Below are 10,015 nucleotides of genomic sequence, written 5' to 3'. Positions count from 1 at the left end.
TACGACGGCATAGGACATTCTTTGCCGTCTGCCCCCCCCCCCCCCGAAGCGGACGACAAAGAGCTTTGTCGTCCGCTTCACTGAGGAGCAGTCGGCAAAGAGCTTGAGACGGCAGCCGAGAGGAGTTGCCTCCGTTAGGGGTTAACGGAGGCTCTTTGCCGTGTGCCTGCTGGTCAATCTTTGCCGTCCGCCCTATTGCATATCTTTGCCGTCTGCCGTGTCCTCCCCTCCCCCTCTCTCCACTCCTGCCCCTCCTCTGTGCCCTCTTCTTTGCCGTCTGCCCCCCAGCAGGAAGACGGCAAAGAGCCTATATGGCCAGCTGCTACTGCCCAGGAAGCACAGCTGGGTGCCATGTGGCACCTTTGCCGTCTGCTAGCTGCTGGCAAAGGCCTTTGCCATCAGCCAGCAGACGGCAAAGAGCCCATATTGTCACTGTTTTGTTTATTTTATGTTATTTCACAGCAATAATATATATAATTTATAGCACATATATGATATATAGTTCACAACACATATATGATATACATATAAAGTTCACCAATGTCATTTGTTCATCAATGGACATCCATATATCGAAAGAAACCAACATATACAAAGTTTCATCCATATATATATACATATAGTTCCACATATATTGTTCATCAACACATTGTTCATCAACACATACAAAGAACCAACACATTGTTCATCAACTCTAATAAAAAAGGAAACTAAAGCACTCCAACGCTAGCTTCCATGCATGTAGTACATCCAATCTGCAAAATGGGAATAAGAAAGTAAGTACAAGAAGAACAACAACATATATGACAAATAAGCTAAATTGAAGAAGAAAGAGAAGAAGCAATAAGAGAACAAGGAGAAGAAAAACAAGAAGGAGGAGGAGGAGGAGGAGGGGAAGGGGAAGGAGAAGGAGAAGGAGAAGGAGGAGGAGAAGAAGAAAAAAGAAGAGAAGAAGAAGGAGAAGAAGGAGGAGAAGAAGGAGAGAAGAAGAAGGAGAAGAAGGAGGGCTCCTTCTCCTTCTCCTTCTTCTTCTCCTCCTTCCCTCTCCTTCTTCTCTTCTTCTCCTCCTCCTTCTTCTTCTTCTCCTCCTCCTCCTTCTTCTTCTCCTTCTCCTTCTAATCTTCTTCTCTTCTTCCTCTTCTTCTTCCTTCTCCTTCTTTTTGAGCTAAATATTCCAATTATGTCATTTTAGAGGAAAAGAAGCTAAGTATATAATATTCATGTGCTAACCAAGGTTCTTATGCCATTTTGAGCTTATTACGGTATTTTGGAGCTAAATGGGCTAACTATGTCATTGTTGGGTTAATTAAAGCAAGGATAATATGAAACAGGACAAGAAAGAGGAGGAGGAGGAGAAGAAGAAGAAATCAAGAAGAAGGAGGAGGAGGAGGAGAAGGAGGAGGAGGAGAAGGATAGAAGGTCCTTGGCCTTCTCCTCCTCCTCCTCCTCCTCCCCCTCCCTTCTCCTCCTCCTCCTCCTCCTCCTCCTCCTCCTCCTTCTCCTTATTCTCTTCTTCTTCATCTCTTCTTCTTATTTCTTTTCATTTTGAGCTTATTATGGTAGAAGAAGAAGAAGAAAGAGGAGGATAAGAAGAAGAAAGAGGAGGAAGAGGAGAAGAAGAAGAAATCAAGAAGGAGGAGGAGGAGGAGGAGGAGAAGGCCAGGGGCCTTCTCCTCCTCCTCCTCCTCCTCCTCCTCCCCCTCCTCCTCCTCCTTCTTCTCTTCTTCTTCATCTCTTCTTCTTATTTCTTTTCATTTTGAGCTTATTATGGTAGAAGAAGAAGAAGAAATCAAGAAGAAGAAGAAAGAGGAGGAAGAGGAGAAGAAGAAGAAAGAGGAGGAGGAGAAAGAGGAGGAGAAGAAGAAGAAGAAAGAGGAGGAGGAGAAGAAGAAGAAAGAGGAGGAGGAGGAGAAAGAGGAGGAAGAGAAGAAGAAGAAAGAGGAGGAGAAGAAAGAGGAGGAAGAGAAGAAGAAGAAAGAGGAGGAGGAGGAGAAAGAGGAGGAGGAGAAGAAGAAGAAAGAGGAGGAAGAGGAGAAGAAGAAGAAATCAAGAAGAAGAAGAAGGAGGAGGAGGAGGAGGTGGAGGAGGAGAAGGATAGGCCTTCTCCTCCTCCTCCTTCTCCTCCTCCTCCTCCCTTCTCCTCCTCCTCCTCCTCCTCCTCCTTCTTCTCTTCTTCTTCATCTCTTCTTCTTCTTTCTTTTCATTTTGCCTATTTCTTCTCCTCTTCTCCTCTTGTTGGAGCTAAATTACCTAATTATGTCTTTTTGAGCTAAATATTCCAATTATGTCCTTTTAGAGGAAAAGAAGCTAACTATATAATATTCATGAGCTAACCAAGGTTCTTATGCCATTTTGAGCTTATTACGGTATTTTGGAGCTAAATGGGCTAACTATGTCATTGTTGGGTTAATTAAAGCAAGGATAATATGAAAGAGGAGAAGAAAGAGGAGGAGGAGGAGGAGAAGAAGAAGAAGTCAAGAAGAAGGAGGAGGAGGAGGAGAAGGAGGAGGAGGAGAAGGATAGAAGGTCCTTGGCCTTCTCCTCCTCCTCCTCCTCCTCCTCCTCCTTCTCCTTCTTCTCTTCTTCTTCATCTCTTATTCTTCTTTCTAATCTTTTCTAATGTTTCTAATCTTGGTTAGCTCATGGCATATTTTCTAATGTTTCTAATGTTTTATTATGGCATATTTTCTAATGTTTCTAATCTTCAAGTGCATTGCATTCATCTTGATCTTGTGATCGTCACGCACCTCGGCAACATCCAACTCCAATATCATCTTCTCCTCATCAAGGCTTTTACGGACCTTCGACAACTTATATATAAGCTAATAATAGATCTTTTGCGTCTTTCGATATGCGAAGAGAAGTAAGAAGGTTTACTATTGGGATAACGAAGATATGACCATATTTCTGATCAATTCAACAGACGAGATCGGATAGTAGAATAGAGAGAAGGATCTTCTACTTTCTGAAAATGATAGAGAGTCAGGAGAGGGTCTATGTTAATAGTGCTCTTTAAATAGGGAGAGGAAAGACGTAACTAGACCGTGAAAATAATATAATATTTTACCGCTACATCCGCTAGAGAAGAAAACTCAACAAAGGATATTCCTATCCTTTCTCTAGTTGAAGACTAATCTGGATATTCCCTAACATGGTTGACTTCGAGTTCTTGGAGTGAAAACTTTCTTTGTACACAAGGGTCCCTTACTTTATTACTTTTCCACTTCATTGATCTGAAAGAAGTGACAGAAGAAAGCTACATGCATATACCCCTGCCCTGGGGGAACAAGTGCCACCTCAACAGTTATATTCTAAATCGTTAAGCCTTGCAACCCTTTCTTTTGTATCACACCTTTCCCGATTTCCTTACTTTCCTTGTTCACTCAAACTTCAAAAATTCCTTCCATGAATCTAGGGACGGAAAACCACCTGTGACTTCGCCAAGTCTCCCTTTCTTTGGTCGAAGGCCTCAGGTCAAGATCCTTTTTCCTATCTATTGAAAATGCATAGAGAGATGCTTCTTCCTCTTCAAGTTGGAAGTGTAAGAAGAAATGCGGTAAATAGGAGTTCCATCTACCACGCACTCGACCCACACTCCAGCTAACTTCAGCATCCATACTCAGCTATGAGGAAGGTGCCGGGGACACTATGAACACACACGTACTTGGTTGACTTGACGTCCCGTCTCACAACCGTGTAAGATATAATAAACAAACAACTTGCTTGCCCAATCCCTATTGAGAGGATTTATTGAGCTTGAACTTCCTTTTGTAGCTCCGCACAAAAGGACTTCTTTTCATCCGCAATGAAGCTTATACCACCACTTGGTGAGTAAGGCCTGATTTCGTCCCGTCCATAGCACTTCAGAAGTCACTTTGGCGTGGCGCTGCTGGATACTTCTGTTCAATAGGAATAGGAGGAAAAAAAGCTATTGATGAGCATCTATTGGAGTCGATCATTTCCAAGATCTAATTCTAGTTTCTTATTATGTAGTTGAAACACCTCACAATCTTCAGTTCTACGCTTACGCTTAAGGGATGAAATGTTCTTGGTGGATGCAGGACCTAGTACTACAAAAATTTGCATGCAAGATGAGCTTACATGAGTGCCAATCAAGGGAGCCACCAGGCTTGAGAATAAGGTGGTATCAAAGAATTAATGGCTGGTGAATGACTCATCAAAAAGCGGATTTCTGAGAGGTTCTTTATCGATCTAGTGGCCAATGAATCACTTATCAAAGAGCGAGCAGCCGCCAGGTTTAATGATTTTGTGGACCCTGGATGTAGCGGCTGGTGAACCGCGTCTTCTTCCACAAAGATTCAGACAAAACCGAGCTTGGATAGAGAGCAGTCCTGGTAGTTGGAAAAAGCTCTGAATACAGATTTAAAGCATCAATATAGGTAGTCCAATCAATATATTTCCCTTTTTCCAGTCTCTGATCGGATGATTGCCGCTTGTGTGAATTTCATTGTTGTGGGTCCCGTGTGTGCTCGAATAATATTATTTTAGGATTCGATTTAGTTGAATTTCTTGACTCCGCGGTGCTGGTTATCGAGTTTATGGCGCCGCCGACCGTCCAAAAAGTCAAAGATGGCGCCGGCATTTACTTATTATGGTCTCTTCTAATAGTGGTCCCTTGGTATTCAGGTTGTAAAATCCTCATAGGAACGTCGATTGTTATACCTTGTTTTTGTAATGGTCTATCTTATTTAAAAAGCCGAAAGATAAACAAGCTCTTGGAACCGAAGGTATGTCTGAGCATTCTGGGCAGGTCGCAAGAAGCCGCTTTTAGAAGGTTTGGAGCAACCGCAATTTTTCACCATATTACCCGCTTCCAATTTTTCACCATGCCACCGTGGGACCGCTTTCGCGAGCTCTGCCTTCTCCGGTTTGGCCCCCCCATCCGTGGCAGCCGACTGGCAGCCCTCGGCCGCTTACTGTTTACCTCAACGGTCCAGGACTACGCCGACCGATTCCAAGCCCTGGCATGCCACGCGCCAGGCATATCCGGGACTTCGACGCCCTCACGATGACATTCTGGCGGCTGGGACGCCAAATTGGCCTTGGCCTCCTCCTCCTCCTCTTTATGTCTTTTTTGAGCTAAATTACCTAATTATGTATTTTTTGAGCTAAATTACCTAATTATGTCTTCTTGGAGCTAAATTGGCTAATTATCTCATTTTAGAGGAAAACAAGCTAAGTTTGGAGGAGAAACTTACCGTAGTGGTCATCAAGGAGGAGAAACACCACGGTTGCTCGCGCCGGCTTCGTTTGGAGACGGTTGCCCTGGAGAAGGGTCGTGCGATGCCGCTCGGGAGTTATTCTGCAGAAAAGATATTTTGCAATGTCTCAGTTAGGATGATGACACTCAATTATTAATACTAGTTTATAATGAAACTCACCGTGCCAATCGAATGGAAGACGGGCATCGGCGGAGGGACTTGACCGTTCTTCTCGCACAGACCCTGAAGAATGGGTCGTATTAGTTAGTATTGAAACAGAAATTACACACTTGATTTGGCTAATGTGAAAAAAAACATACCACAAAAAGCTCGTACAGGGCCCGTTGACCCGCCTCATTCCGGGCCCTCTCCTCCTCAAGCAATCGTGCCGTGCTCTGGTCCCTCTCATCAAGAGCAGCCTGAAGAGCAGCCTGGCTTGCCAATCTCTCTTTCTGAAGAGCAGCCTGGTTTGCCGCTCTCTCTTTCTGAAGAGCAGCCTGAAAAACCATTCCTCGTTACCACAGTGATGATCTATGGTGACACACATAATGAAATGGATGAAAGTGTTATTAGTCCGTACAACTAACCTCGATGGCAAGTTCGACTGGCCGTGGACGACGCGTTATCTCAGGACAGTTGCTCGACTGGCGCGCCTTGATCTCCGGAAGAGTGAGTGGACAACGTATTATCCCATCTCCAATGGCTATCGAGCCATGGGGCCTCCCGGCACCAGATATCATCACCAGCTCTGGATCCAAAGGTTCCTGGCTAGGGTTAAAGTCATCCCCTTACGTAGCCTTCCCCGCGTCCCTGTATGCCACGAGCTTCTGGTGGGATGATATGTTGGTGAAGTTACTGGGATCATCCAGGTCAGACTTAGAGAATGCCTTCGCCTTCTTGTACGAGGCAGTATGGGCCATGCCATAAACGTCGTACAAGTGTGGCATCTCAGTCTTATTGTGATGCGCCTAAAAGAGAGGAACAAAATATTAGCATAAGAATGAATTGCATGAATCATGAAGCAAATCACATACCCAGTTTCGTCCAAACTGAAGTAAGTTGGCGTTGCCTTGATGGTGCAGCACACCAACCATTTGGCTACGCCGATCCTTCGCATTATCGTGGACGGCTCGCCATCTGCCTGTGCACCACTCATCAACCAACGCCTCCCAACAATCCATCTTATCCGCACACCATCTCGGGGGCACCTGTAAGTTATTAGAAAGAATTTTCAGCGCTACGCCTATGAATGAAAGCAAGAAAACTACGTAGAAGGACTTAAGAATAGGTAATTACCTTCATGTATTGCTCCTTCTTCAGAAACTTTCCGCGGCAATCCTTCTTCTCCTTCTTAATACCACGCGTGGCATAGTAATCTCGAATAGCCTGCGGCCGAGCCTCGTGGCGCAAGTTCTGTAGTAACCGCCTACACTCGACCTCGAGAACCCTGGCCGCCGCCTCCTCATATCCATCGTCACACCTATAGAAGGTCTGCAATCAATCGTGAAAACACCGATTAGTACAATAATGAGGTATATGCTTAATTTTAGATTCTGTAAAAGGATAATTTACCCAAAAGCTCCTGATCACCATCTCGGCCCTCGTGTGGCACAAGACACCATCTATAATCTCCTCCGGCGGGGCCTGCGCAGCCTGGTAGTGCTCCCAGGTAAATCCTAGTGTAGGAACCTGACCCTCACCAGGCAACGTGACAAACCCCGGGAAATTTGTCCGGCAAAGCACACCAAGGACGGAGTTCGGCCTGCGGACTCCAAGAGGGTGTACCCATCCCCTGCAGTATGATAAGGTCAGCGCATTAGATATTTGAACAAACTTGAACCCAAAAGCTAAAAAAAGGGTAAATGTACTTACCTATCTCCTTCAGGTTTTATCACCGGCCTCTGCTCGCGGGTAGCCGGGGCGACCGGGAGACGTGTACTACCACGCTTGTACACGGTAGCCGGGGCCCCGTCCACCTGCACATCGCCCTCGCTATCCGTAAGCTCATCCCGGCCATCCCCGCACCCTGAGCCACCCGGACCCTCGGTCCAATCCGGCAACTCGGTACGATCCGGCCAAGGCTCCCATCCGGACCTCTCCACGTCGGGTGAAGCCTCCGGAACCGTAGTCTCCTCCGGATGCTCCTGGGCCGAATGCACCTCGACCCGAGGCTGCTCCTGGACCGGAGTCTCATGGGACGAATGCCCGTGAACACCAGGCTCCTGGACCGGAGTCCCCGTAGCCTCCTCCGCAAACGGGTCGACCATACTAGTCCTATGCTCGGGTGAATGAGCTGGTGGTGGTGGCGAGGACGGCTCAACAGTCCTCCTGGATCTTCCGCGGCCACCACCTCTCCCTGTACCCTTCCCCTTCTTCCCTACGCGACCAGCACCTCTACCAGCGGGCAATGCCGCCGACGAAGAAGAACCCCAAGCTGGTGTCGAAAGACTGTCTGCCAAGGCTCTACGGAGAGATAGGGGTGGAAGGTAAGTACCACCCCTCGTGCGGGGCGCCTGGGAAGAACCCGTCGAGCGCTCTCGACCCGCGCCCACCATCTTTCAACACCTGCCATGATAAAGATTAAAAGAAATTAGTACAACATAAAAAAATTGAATGACTGACATGAATAATAATATGTACATGAATAATAAATATTAAAATATATAGATATTATCTTCTGTTGCGCGGCTCTCCAAGGAGCCGGAACCCTAGCCTCCGCCGCACCTAACCCTAGCCGCGACGGCGCCATCTCACCGGCGTGTCCACTCCAGCCCTCGCTCCCCTCCTCCCTGCCCTTACAACCTACGCCGGAGGCCCGGTAGGAACCCTAGTCCTACCAATTTGGTATCCAGAGGTTCCAGGCTGATCATGTCGCTCCCTCCACCACCGCCGCCGCTCAACACCACCACCGCCCCACTGCAGCAAACCACCACCACCGCCCCGCTGGGACCCAACCACCGGCGCCGAGCGTCGCCCCCACTACCTACGGGCCGCCGTCGCTACCGTGGGCCACCCCGGCCTTCCAGCCACTCCACGGAGGGGCGCCGCCACTGCCGCCGCAGCTGCTGCTGCAGCACTACCACGCCGCGGGCACTCCCTGGCCGGTGTGGCCGGCCACCACCGCGCCACTGGGGGGGCTGCCCCAACAGTCGCTACCGGCCACCACGGCGCAGGCGTCGGGGGTCAGGGTAGGGGGTCGGGGGTCGAGGGTGAGTGTTGTCGGGGGTTGGGGGTCGGGGGTCGAGGTTACCTATAAAACTTTCTAGGTTACCTATAAAACTTTCTAGGTTACCTATAAAACTTTCCAGGTTACCTATACTACTTTATAAAACTTTCCAGGTTCCATAAAAGAATATTTCATGCCGGGGTGTCGTCGAGATGTCGTGTCGGGGTTTCGGGGCATCGTGTCGGGTGTCAGGGGTGTCGTCGAGATGTCGTGTCGGGGCGTCGTGTCGGGGTTTCGGGGCATCGTGACGGGTGTCAGGGGTGTCGTCGAGATGTCGTGTCGGTGCGACAACTACTATTGCGAGCTGTTGTAATATCCTCAACGTTGTGGCTAGTGCAAGCATAGGCGGCGACCGGAGGGCTCTACACGGTCAACTACAAACCTAACAACTAACGTAACACACAGTAGGTAACTAACAACTAACCTAGCTCGAGGGGTAATACCACTAACAACTAACCTAATTACCACTAACAACTAACAAGTAACCTAACTAACCTAATTACCAGTACGTAACCACTAACAACTAACCTAACTAACCTAACTAACAATAGGTAATTAACAACTAACCTAACTAACCTAATTAATGAATTAAACGAAAAAAGGAAAAAAGGACTCACCGAGGAGGAGGAGGGCCGCAGGAGGGGGGGGGGCGCAGGGCGGCGGTGGGGTGTGTAGGTGGGGAGGTGGGGAGGGAGGCGGCGGCGGTGCGGCGGCGGAGGCGGTGGGGCGGCGGCGGCGCTGGGGGCACATGGAGGAGGAGGAGGCCCGCAGGGGGGGTCGCAGGGCGGCGGTGGGGAGGTGGGGGGGAGGCGGCGGCGGTGGGGCGGCGGCGGCTGTGGGGCGACGACGGCGCTGGGGGCATAGGGAGGAGGAGGAGGCCCGCAGGGGGGGGCGCAGGGCGTGCGTGGGAGAGAGAGAGAGTGCGTGGGAGAGAGAGAGAGAGTGCGTGGGAGAGAGGAGAGAGGTAGGCGCGCGGCGCCGTTAACTTTTCGGGGGTCCATCTCCTTTGTCGTCTGCCACTGATCCCCTTTGCCGTCTGCCACGGACGACAAAGCTACTCAGGCAGACGGCAAAGGGGTGGGTGGGGCCGGGGTGGGATGGGGAGAGAGGAGGGGTGGGGTGGGACAGCTTTGCCGTCGGCCATCCCTACCTTTGCCGTCTGTCAGCAGATGGCAAAGAGGTGGCTGATGGCAAATATTTATTTTGCCATCAGCCTCCTCTTTACCGTCTGTTTTTTGCCAACACACGGTAAAGAGGTTCTTCGCCGTCTGCTGACTGACGACAAAGATTTGGCGGACGGCAAATATAGGAATTCCAGTAGTGGGGGGTCCACTGGGAGGGGACAACCCACCCCGGGGGGCAACAAGGACCTAGGAGGTGGCGCATGTTTAGCAGATCTCTGGCAATGGCTAGACAAATGCTATTCTCGATTGCTCAACAATTGGAAATTGTCTTGCAATGGCCCACCAGCGCGTGGGATCGAGGCAGTTTTCGAGGGTAGAGTATTCAACCCAAATTTGTTGATTCGCCAGTCAGGAAGTGAGAGGATACTCTCAAGTATTAGCAG

This window comes from Hordeum vulgare, chromosome 1H, assembly GCF_904849725.1.
Source record: "Hordeum vulgare subsp. vulgare chromosome 1H, MorexV3_pseudomolecules_assembly, whole genome shotgun sequence".
NCBI lineage: Eukaryota > Viridiplantae > Streptophyta > Magnoliopsida > Poales > Poaceae > Hordeum > Hordeum vulgare.
This window is presented reverse-complemented; position numbering follows the sequence as displayed.